Raw genomic sequence first — 12902 nt, 5'->3', positions numbered from 1 at the left:
AGGACAAAGGATTAAACACTCCAAAACACCACAAACTTCCAAAAAGGACTTCCCCCATTGCCTTACACAAATGTGTAAGGGCCAATGCACAAATGTGGTGCCAATGGATGTAAAACGAACCCAAGGGTTTCAATGTATGAGTAGGAAGAAATTGCAATGATGCTGGTTTAAACCGAGGATAGACACAAAAAGCGGGGGTAACTCAGAGCGGGTTAGAAAACATCTCAGCATCAGTTTCAGTGTAGTTACTTATCCAGACTTGTTCAACAAGCGAAAGGGATATCACCCCAGGGGGTCACAGGAGTGGCAAGGGTGCTGGGTTTAAGGATAGATGTGAATATGACACCAATGAATGTATAGACTGCTCAGAATGTCGAAAGAGTTTTTGCACAGGTTTTGTTTTGTATATATTTTTAAATTCCGAATAAAGTTTATTTTGGGGGAAATTTAAAAAGAAAACTTACCGCAAACGAGCAAAATAAAACGTCCAACTATCGCTGCCCCGTTAAATCCGCCTGACCAACAAACACACTTGCTCCAGTTAAAATCAAATTTCCTTCCAAAAAGTTTTCTTCTATTCTTTGCAGAAGCGTGCGCGTTTTCTCAACCGTTTATAATTTGGGGGGGGGGGGGGGGGGGGGGGGTGACATTAGTCTGAGGGCTTCTCTTTCTCTATCTTTCTCGGTTGCAGCAATTTTTTTAATAGAAGTTAAAAGTGATATATTAAAGAAATATTGCTTATGACTTCCGTAGGAATTTGCCGCAGCCGTCAATAATAAATAATATTCACGTACACGAATTGCATACTAATCCACTCACGCGATTATTTACTAATTTGGAAGCGCACCAAAGTAATTGTGAAGATGTAACACTGTTAATCCACGTGGGAACAAAGACATTCTGTTGTCGGGTTGCCACATTTTAGCAGGTGTTCGGATCTCTTTAGTGGCTTTATTCATTGATTGTTTCATTTTTTTAGCTTATTTTGCTCATATACGCTAAACCATCCAATTGTTTTAACATTTTCAAACATCCTCTTCAATTTCCCCACCAAAGAAGTCTGACCTACTGTGCCACCCATTCCACACTGATCTGCAGTTCAGATCAATATCCAGTCTGAAGAAGTGTCTCGACCCGAAACGTCACCCATTCCTTCTCTCCAGAGATGCTGCCTGCCACGCAGAGTTACTCCAGCATTTTGTGTCTACCTTCCACAAAAGGAATAGCGAGTATTATAATTGTCCTCAACCTGAAAGCCGCAGGTACTTTCCAGTAATCTGCTACGGACATATTATGTTGTAAATGTGTTTGGCTTTTGACAGCGACCCTTCATTTTCCGCACAATTAAATACTGATAAAAAGCAAGCTAGAGTAAAAGTAAACTAATTTAATCCGGTTCTATATTGCTCATGAGCAGCCGATGTGACTTCGAGTTTTAGGCATTCAGACACACTACACGAACTGTGTACAACTTAGGCGGAGACTTCAGTGCAGTATCGAGAAGTTCCTGGTTTAAACCATCCCATCCTTTGTTTAGGAATGAACTGCAGATACTGCTTTAAAACGAAGATAGACTCAGGAAGCTGGAGTAACTCAGCGGGTCAGACAGCATCTCTTGAGAAAAGGAATATGTGACGTTTCGGGTCTGAAAAAGGATCTGGATCCAAAACGTCACCTATTCCTTTTCTCCAGAAATGATGTCTGACCCGCTGAGTTACTCCAGCTTTTTGTGTCCATCCTTTGCTGAGTTCCTATGACGACTTCAACTCTCCACAGACCTTTTGACACTTGCATTTTTTGACAGCTCTCGCTCGACTCGATCACTCCAATGTTTTTACCCCTCTCTCATTCTTCACCAACTTTGTCCAAGGTTCTGCTACGCGATCAATTTCATTCACACTGAATAGCTCTTGACCATTGACCTCCACTGTTTTCTTGTTGCATGCCTAATTATTTAATAATTTAAAGATAAAGAATTAAATAGAATGTCCGTATGTCCCGGACTGAGCTCAGTAATGGAACAATCTATAAATTTTAAATTTGGCGTGTTATTTTAGTCTTCCATAAGGATGCGGTCTATACTCTTAGTTTTACTAAAACTCCGAAATAAGGAACTCCATCGTCCAAAGGGAACCTAATTTTGATTTTCCCATTAAGTTTTTTTAGCAGATCTATTTTTGAGGCGCTAAATATTTGAGTGGATCTGACGTTTGGTCTACCTGAACCACAAAGAGAAACAAGTGCACCAATTTTCTGCGGAAGACCAGGACGACTTAAATCAGTTAAACAAACATATCCGAGAGAAGGAATCAACACTCGTGAGAAACCCCAAAATAAATGTTTTCGATGTTAATAGAGGCTGTTTACGATGACCAAGGAATCATTTTCTTTTTGGAAAGCTTCTCGTGGAATCGAATTTTTTTTCCTTTTTAATCTACTTTTGGCTAAAGTTGGAAGGCAAAACATGATTGCCCTGGTCCCGAGCCAAGTGTTGCTTTAACATTTTTGATAGAGGGGGGGGGGGGGGGGGGCACACAGACATTGGGCTTTGGAACATCGTATTAATTTGACACATGTGGAAACTCCAATATATAACTTTTGTCAGGGAACTGCAAACGAAAAAAATCCAAGATTTCAAACATATTGTCGCAATGAATGGCACAACAACTTACAAAGCAGCAACTGAAGCAGTTTTTCTAAAGTTGCAAGATCTGTGACAGAATAATAAATTAATGTAAGGTGTTTCTGTTGTGCTAGCTGGCGATTCTTGTCAAATGCTACCAGTAATTACATAAGGTTGGGTGAGGCCACATTTGGAGTATTGTGTTCAGTTTTGGTCATCCTGTTGTAGGAATGATGTTGTTAAGCTGAAAAGTGTGCAGAGAAGATTTATCAGGATGTTGCCAGAACTTGTGGGCCTGAGCTACAGGGAGAGATTAGGCAGGCTAAGGCGTTATTCCTTGGAACATACGAGGATGAGCCCTGATCTTGTAGAGGCATATAAGATTATGAGGGGAATAGATAGGGTAGCTGCACAGAGTCTTTCACCTAGAGTAGGGGAATCAAGAACCAGATGACATTGGTTTAAGATAAGAGGAAAAAGACAATTGAAAACTGAGGGGCAACTTTTTCGTACAGAAGGTGGTGGGTATACGGAGCGAGCTGCCAGCAGAGATAGTTGAGGCATGTACTATAACAGCATTTAAAAGACATTTGGACAGATACATGAGAAAGGAAAGGTTTAAAGGGACATAGGCCATACACGGGCAGGTGGGACTAGTGGGGCATCTTAGTTGGCAAGGGCAAGTTGGGCCAAGGTTCTTTTTCCATGCTGTATGACTCTACGAGGTACAGATATTGAGGAGCAGATGAATTTAGAAACCTGTATTAAAGCATCATGTATCGGGAAAATGTGAAACTATTAAACATGAAAAAAAAATGTATGAGCACATTTAACAGATAATCCATCTGCTAGAGAGTTTGCTTCGAATTTACTCAAATGAGGAAATGGGATAATTAAACACAAAGACTCATTACAAATAATTTTTGATGAAAAACCTGGGTAAACTAGTTTCATCTTGTGATTTGATGCAAGCTGCTTTCCCAAATGTCACCCCAAACTATTTGAAATAGCAATGGTTGCATGAAAGAGCAATTTTAGCACCAAAACATGATGCAGTGCAAACCATGTGTAAAGATCCTTTTTTTTTAGCTATTCAGACAAGTTGCACTATATAAATCTGTTGACAGTGTGACACACATTGATGAGTCTGTACATTTTCCTGTTGAATTCTTAAAGTCTAGGTCACCACCTTGTATGCAGTTACATAATATTAAAATAAAAGCACTATACTATTCAGGAATTTGCATCCATCAATTCGATGCAACTGCACAAGATTATTAGTTCTTAAATTACTGCCACATGAAGTCGAGGCTAGAATAATGACTGGTGATGCTTTAGGGAGAAATGTCTTCATGTTTTGGATAGCAATTATCCCATCTGACCTACCCTTTTAATTCAAGCAACTGTGTTCAACTTGGTTTTGTTATTGTCATTAATAAGATGCAAGGACAATTACTAAAAGTTGTTGGCCTTAATCTCATAACTGTGCTTTACACAAGGCTGTATGTTGGTTGCTCCAGAGATGGAAATCAAAATAATCTAAGCATTTTTACATTGGATTAAAAGAAAGAATCACAGCATAAACTGTAGTATAAGAAAATAACTGCAGGTGCTGGTACAAATCGAAGGTATTTATTCACAAAATGCTGGAGTAACTCAGCAGGTCAGTCAACATCTCAGGAGAGAAGGAATGGGTGACGTTTCGGGTCAAGACCCTTCTTTAATACTGCAGCATTGAAATCAAGTAATTTTACATAGTGAAAATGCACATACCTACTTAAAGAAAACTAAATCAAAGAGTGAGGTTTACACATCCCTCTATTTTGGTTACTGTCACTTTTGTCAAGCATATTGAAGACAGGTATTTCTGTATCTTGAAACTTCGATCCCAGAGAATCCATGGCAGCAATGAGAACATCCACAAAGATGGAAAAGATTTCTTCCAGGTATCTGGAATTCATGTGGGAATTATTTTCTGCAGATATAAGTAATTACGCAATATTTGCAAAAGCAAAGTTAAAAGTGATGACTGGTGCTGCAAGTTATGACTCACATGGGAAATTGTAGGGTGTTTCTGGTTGCTTGGCTCCTCCCACAATGAATTGCCTTTTGAACTAAAGTGCACAAAGGTAAGTGTTGCTGCTGGAATAATGTGCGAGAAAAAAACTACCTGGATCTATTTCTCACAAAACTTTAGCATGCTGCACTTGCCATGTCTTAGTTGGTTCTGAGAAACGAATAACTCTTGTTGATTATTGGAAAATGTCTCATCCTGCATTTCCTCATTATTACTGCCATGTAATTTTCCTGTAGTGTACGTATGTGTTGGTGCTTGCTTTAAGTGAGTGTGGCAATAGTTCTACTAAAGTATGTGATAATTTTGGGTGTATCCAATGGCCTGCTGAATTCTTCAGACTCTGCGAAGAAGGTAGATGGTGCATTAAAGGTGTAATCAATAGAAACTGTATTGTGTTTTAAAGTAATTTTATGTGTTTGCCCACGATGCAACAAAAATATTTATCTTATGCTGATGTGGTGTAAATTTAGTGGGTCTACAACTTGCACAATTTCTAATGCCTCAGTACCTTCCAAAGGTATCGTATGAGATACAATATCAACAGGAGTCAAATTGTTTATTGCATGGAATCTATCATCTTACATTATAATTTCCAACTGCATTCCTTCCCCACCCCACCCATATCTTTTTGCATTTGAGATTTATGCAAAGATAACAGCAGAAAGAAATGAAACATGGAAATTCTTAACTTGTCTGAATGGCTCTCTCCATTTCCATTTCTGAGTGGCTCTACTCTTCCCACTTTATAAAATACTTCACTTACCACATCCTTGTGAACATTTTTCTGCATTAATACAGTATTTATTAGTGACTATCAGTTTCATTCATGGATACAATTTCTGATGTAGAATTAATTCAGAGCACTTTGGATTCCTTCCTGGTGGAAAATTGGTAAAGGGCAGAATTTATCTGTGGTTGTACTTGCAGTAGTATATATTTACTATCTTCATTTCCTTTCCTTAAAAATTAGCATATTTCTGATCCTTATGCATTTCCTCTGAGAAGTTGTGACAGTCCTCTCTGTCTGGAGTGCAGTACTGCACAGAAACTGGCCCTTTAGCCCATAATGTGTATGCTGAACATGATACTGAGATGAAACTGATCTCATTTGCTTGTACGTCGTCCATATCCCTCAATTTCTTGCACTTCCATGTGCCTATGTAAGAGCCTCTTAAACACTATTATTGTATCTGCCTCCACCACCACCCTTGGCAATGCGTTCCAGGCCCTCAACACTCTCTGGTAAAAATCTTGCCCCACACATTTCCATCAAACTTTCCCCCTCTCACTTTACAGCTATACCCTCAAATGTTCGACATTTCCACCCTGGTAAAAAGATTCTGACTGTCTACCCTATCTATGCCTCTCATAATTATATATACTTTTATCAAGACCCCGTCACACTTGCCATGCCTCCAGACACTTGAGACTCTTTCCACACTCATCCCCTGAGCTAATAGGAGTTACCTGCATTTAATCTACTCCCTTAATCTATCACTTGATATAAATAACTGAGATCATCACCAATTGGGTGCTGACTAATCAGTTCTGCATTCTGTCGGTTTGATAGCGGTTCTGAGTTCTGTCGATTCCATGCCCATAGCTTTCGGTTCCATTTGCGTTTGAATTTTGGGTTTTCTTCAGTACTTCTCAGTGAGCCTGCATTCGAGGCCTCTCCATCCTTGAGCTTTCTGATAGAACTCCCCTCAACCTCCGATGTCCAAGAGAAAACAATCCAAGTCTAACCAACCTCTCCCTGTAGCTGAAACCCTCTAATCCAGGTAGACTTCTGGTAAACCTCCTCTGCACCCTCTCCAAAGCCTCCACATCTTTCCTGTGATGGAGCAACAAGAACTGCATAACATAATCAAGTCCTATAGAGCTGCATCATGACTTCCTGACTCTTAGATTCCATGCCCCTAGCATTGAAGGCAAACATAACATACGCCTTCTTTACCACCCTATCTACTTGAGCTGCCACCTTCAGTGAGCTGTGAACTTCGACTCCAAGATCCCTCTGCACATCAATGCTGTTAAGGGTCTTGCTATTAATTGTATGCTCCTCCTTACGTTTAAACTCCCAAAGTGCAACACCGCATACTTGCTCAGATTAAACTCCATCTGCAATTTCTCCACCCATTTCTGCAGCTGATCTATATTCCGCTGTATGTATTGGTAGCATTCCTCACTGTCTGCAACTCCGTCAATTTTGGTGTTGTCAGCAAACATAATCACCAACCCATCTACATTTATGTCTAGGTCATTTATATATATCACAAGCAGCAGAGGTCCCAGCACAGACCCCTGAGGAACACTGGTTACAAACCTCTAGCCTGAGTATCTACCTTCTACCACAACACTCTGTCATCTATGAATAAGCCATTTGACCAAGTGTACATGAATCCTGGGCATCTTAATCTTCTCGATCAGCCTACCATGAGGGATGTTATCAAAAGCCTCACTAAAATCCACCACCCTAACTTCTTGAATCTGTTTTGTCATGCCCTCAAAAACTCAATCAAGTTAGCGAAACATGACCTGCAATGTACAAGGCTGTGCTGGCTATCCCTAATTAGCCCATTCTCTTCCAAATGGGAGAAAATCTTATCTCGAAGAATTCTCTCCAATAGTTTCCATATCACTGACGTGAGGCTCACTTGCCAATAGTTCCCTGGATTCACTCTATTTCCTTTCTTAAACAAATTAACACATCTCATTAACACATCTACAAGCTTCAACCACCATTTGAAAATGTGTTGCATCTGCTCCAATATAGAGATTACAGCGCGTTTCAGAGCCTGTTGTTAAATCATCATCTTCTTGCTTGTCATTTTCATCCTATATTTCAAGGCTGGATCAACAAACTTTATTTAAGTAATTATTTAATGCTTGAAAATCTTTTGTATGATGAATCCATGATAGACTCTAACAAAATCACCTTTTCATAAATTGGCGGTTCCCTCAAGTTCATTCTTGAAATGCTAATTAGGCTGAAATATATCAATTTTCCCCTTTATTTCCAATGATGTGAATATCAAGCTTATTACTCGTAACAATCAAAACAGCAAGCCATGATTTTCCTGAAATTATTGTCTTTAAAAAAATTCTTCTGCTGACTTTTGATCTAACATGAATATATTATTGGGCATTTTGCAGTCATCAGGAATGCTTGCACGCTACATGATTGTAACAAATGTCAGACTAGTGATAATGAATGTTGCAATCTTTCTGATATGAAGGCTTGTTAACTAATTAAAACCACAGGCAGCCAAATGCTTGCACAAATCCCATGCAGAATGTGGTGTAATAATAATTATTGCCCTAGGTGGAATTTGAATGCATGAGGAATGAGTTCTTTGTAACAGATTAACATTTGGTTGTTTCATCCAAAAACATCTACAGATTGGTAATAATATTTTTTTATATAATTAAACAAAATCCAAAATAAATTCAAGCTTTCCAGGTCAGCCATAAGTTTATCCGTTGAAACTTGTAGTGAGTAAATCATAATTTCAGTCTGAAGAAGGGTCTCGACCCGAAATGTCGCCCATTCCTTCTCTCCTGAGATGCTGCCTGACCCACTGAGTTACTCCAGCATTTTGTGAATAAATCATAATTTCATCTCACTGAGTACAACATGATGTTTCACAAATTGTTCCCATTCAACAATATATCAGCATTTTTTTTAAACAGAGGCCAATCAACCTACACACCTGCATGTTTTTGGGATGTGGGAGGAATCCAGAGCACTCAGAGGAAACATGCAAAACACGCTACATGGAAAACATGCAATCTTCCACACAAGCAACACCCAAAATCATGATCAAATTCGGATCTCTGACGCTGTGAGATAGCAGTTCTATCAGTTGTGCCACTGTGCCACCCTATATGCTTAATGTATTTACATACTTTCTGCACAGACATGCTATTTACATTAATCTCAGGTAGTTCAAGAAATGGAATTATACCTGCACAGTTCAATCTAAGTAGGATACCTTAAAGTTGATAGTTTTGAATCACAAAAATATTATGAATCTGAAACACAACCTATACATTGTAATATTAGCAGTTACCAAAGGAACTTGTTGTTAGAGGTTTAGAGTGTTTATTGGATTAAATTAAAATCATTTACTGTGATGAATCTGGAACGTAGACATATTTCCTTTAAAATAATTTCGAAATTGTTCAGAAATCTTCTGCAATAGAACTTTCCAGCCAACAGATGGAAACTTCATCCTTTCAGTTTTTGGTTGCCAAATTAAAAGCCAATTAACCTACAAACCTGTACGTCTTTGGAGTGCGTGAGGAAACTGGAGAACCTGGGAAAACCCATGTGGATATGGGGAGAACATACAAACTCTGTATAGACAGCAACCATCTCAGGATCGAACCCGGATCTCTGGCGCTGTAAGGCAGCAACTCTACCGCTCTGCCACCATGCCGCCCTTTTTTCTTGCTGGTTCTGAGAGTAAATCTTTATTCTGAGGTTGTGACCTTCAGTTCCAGTCCCTCAGCTTGGAAATACTTTCACCGGGCTTTCATCCAGTAATGCGCCTTAAGTGTTCTGATTAAAAATTAAATCTATACTTTATCAAATGATTCACATATATAAAGGACATACTGTCTTCCCATAGCAGCAAATAATATTTGAATAAAATATGTGGCTTAGTTCAAATCAATCATCATGTATTACTGATAGCCAAATCCCTGTATATTGATGGGTTCCTGATTTGCCATCTTAACAGATATTCCAACTCTCAAAATCCCATTCCAGGGATATACTACAAGAGCTGACATTTCCACTGCTCCACTTCTTCCTCCGCTGCTGTATGAAATAATCTACCCATATGCAGATACTAAAGGTATGTTTTGTGCATATATGTGAAACCTAACAATTTTCTTACCGTTGAAGAAACGTTTTTTTTCTTTCCAATCTGCTAATAAAATAGCTCTTTTCCATTATCCAATTTTCTAAGAATGCAATTTTTTAAATCACAATGAGAGAGCAAAAAAAAATCAAAGTGCACCTATTGTAATGATTCTTTAATGTTTCTCATGCTGATAACTAACCACTTAACTGACACAAATGTCAGGCACAAGAGACTGCACATGCTGGAATCTTCAGCAAAAGACTGGAGAAACTCAGGTGGCCAGGCAGCATCTGTGGCGGGATTGGACAAACAATGTTTTGAGTTGGGACCCTTCTTCAGATTGATGTTCTTCATCAATCCGAAGAAGGGCCCCAACCCGAAATGCCTCTACCCGTTCCCTCCATGGATGCTGCTGATCTGCTGAGTTCCTCCAGCCTTTTGTCTTTTGACATAAATCTTGTTTAGTTTTAAAATCCAGCAAAGGAGAGCACAGCTATTTGGTTGACATTTAGATGTCATAAGCAGATCCACATAAGCAGATAGATTTGGTGACACAGACATAGAACATACTATTAACATTCAAAGGCTGTATGTTGCTGGAGCAAAGTCTAGTAGTCCATGGCATTCCACGGTAGCGACATTTGCTCAGATGTAGTGAGGTTTCAAAACAAAAGTCACCCAAAAAGTTCTGAATGTGCGAGTTGATAACAGATTAGTGAAGTTAACATTATAGACAATGCGTTCCGATGAGATTTAAGGATTAAAATCGTAGAAGAAGGCATGATGTGAATGAATTTGATTTAAATCAAGAGCAGAAAGAGAAATTAAAAATATATAAAAAGGATAGAGGAAAACAATTCAAGAGAGGAAAAGTAAGTTTTTTGACATTTTTTTAATCCCCTTAAAGAATCTTAAGTACAGTGATGAAATTCATAACTCTTCAATTTTTGGGCAATGTTAGAATGTTATATGTCTTATCGCTTATCTTAAATTATTAAGTAAGATTCTGAATCTATAAAAAATAATGGATTAATTCTATGGCCATTTGTCTCCCACATTCAACAACAATAATTTTTTTTAAACCTATCTTTTCCAAGGAAATCATATACATCCCTAGGATTGAGGATGGCTCAATCCTCAATCCTGGCCTCAGGTGCTGTCTGTGTAGAGTTAGCACGTTCTCCCGCGTGGGTTTACTCCATGTGCTCTGGTTTCCTCCCACATCTCAAAGATGTGCAGGTTTATAAGTTAATTGGCCTTTGTGAATTCCCCCTAATGTGTAGGAAGTGGATGAGAAAGAGGAATAATATAGAACTAGTATGAACTTGCTGGGCTGAAGGACCTCTTTCCATGTTGTATCACTAAACTAAACTAAAACCAAACCAAACCAACAAGCCAGTAGAATACAGCTTTAACTAAATTTAAATATATTCTGTATACTGTAACTTTTAAAGGATTAAATAAATCTCTATTAAAGTGACTTAAATCGAGTAAATAGCAGTCAATCGTATTTTCATCTTAAAACTGAAAATTAAAAGTTGAGATGCTGAAGAATTCTTTGAAGTGGAAATAAGGATGGTAGATGGATGAGCTTCCAGAGGCAGTGGTAGAGATTAAACAAGTACAACATTTAAAAGACATTTAGACAATTACATGGAATAGAAAGGTTTCGAGGGGCATGAAATATATGAAATACTAGACCAAGTGGACCCGTTGGGCCCAAACCTCTCCTGCATTGGTGCAGCACACTCTCCTCCCCCACTCTCCCCTCCCCTCTCCCCCCCTCCCTCCCTCTCCCTCCCCCCCACTTCCCCCTTCCCCTCCCCCTCCCTCCTCCCCACTTCCCCCTTCCCCTCCCCCTCCCTCCTCCCTCCCTCCTCCCCATCCCCTCTCGCTCCCCCCACCCTCCCTAGGATAGATTTAAACTTAAAAATGTGAATAACTTTAAAAATATAACACCAATTTCAATGAAACTTCTTCCAATAGAAGCCTAAAATTGTTGCGCTATCAAGTACCGTTTTGGCTGTAGTTCAGGAACAAACAAACGAGAGTTTTAGTATATAGATAGGGGCATGAGGGACAAGGAACAAGAAGCACTCAGTGATTTGCACTTCGGTACCATTAATGCTCACTTGAATTAAAAAGTAATCATTTGAACTCTACACACCCTACAATCATAATTGGTTATGTACTTACGTCAACATTTAAGTTTGGAACCACCCATGTAAATATCCAGAGTTAAATCCTAGTTGTAAACATTTACCTGTAACAATATTGGTGCCAGGTTTTTGCCAACAGGTGGCTCTGCAAACCAAGTTTCTGGATTCAGTTGAGTTCTTCTAGGTCTAATAAAAAATGATCAGTTCATTGAACATCTTCGTAGCAATCTACTATGATAACGTATTTATTTTGTGTGTTTATCCCTCCTGGGATAAATAAAGTTCTGTCATAGATGTACTTCACCATGACATGATCTACATGTAGATGCTAAGCTTGCTCAGAAAGGTTTTCTTTATAGAGGGTTGAAATAGTACCTGAAAGTACCTGATAGTTGTACTAAAGGCATTAGGCATATGAAGGCTTTTAATTATAGTCATTTTTAAATTTGTGAGTGAAGTGAAGAAATTGCTGGAAAACCTGCATTTATTCCCCCTCCCTAATTGTCTGAAGAAGGTGGTGGTGGTGACTGCTGCAGTCCTTCTGATGAAGGTAATCCTACAGTGCTTTGAGGGATGGAGCTGCAGGATTTTCGCTCGTTGCTATGAAGGACTTGTGATATATTTCCAAATGGGTTTGGTGTGTGACTTGTAGGAAAACCTAATAGTGCTAATGTTCCCATAGAGTTTGTGTATTTGGGAGGTCCTGTCAAAGTAGCTTTACCAAAAAAATGCTGTGCATCTATTAGATGATAATCGCAACGGCCATGGTTCACTGATGGTGAAAGGAGTCAATGTTTGAGTTGGTGGATTTATTACCAGTCAAGTGGGCTGTTTTGCCTTGGATGGTCTCAGGCTTTCAGTGTTGTAGAAATTGTATGTACCCTGACAATTGAGGAGTCTTCTTTTATATTTCTGATGTGCCTTGCAGATTGTGGTAAGATTTGGGGACGTGTTACTCTCCGCAGCAGATGCCTTTGTAACCATAGTGTTTCTGTAGATTTATCAGTGCTTCTGGTCAATGATGATATGCCACCTCTTTTCCACATGGAACCCTGCCACAATGTCCCCAAAGAAATTAATGGCGGAGTTCTCAACAGCTGCATGTCTGCCTTCAGTTGTCTATAAAGCTGGTATTTCAGGAATTATGTAGCTTCCAATCCAGTAATGACTAA

Source organism: Rhinoraja longicauda, chromosome 6, assembly GCF_053455715.1.
Source record: "Rhinoraja longicauda isolate Sanriku21f chromosome 6, sRhiLon1.1, whole genome shotgun sequence".
Lineage (NCBI taxonomy): Eukaryota > Metazoa > Chordata > Chondrichthyes > Rajiformes > Arhynchobatidae > Rhinoraja > Rhinoraja longicauda.
Note: the sequence above shows the minus strand (reverse complement) of the source record.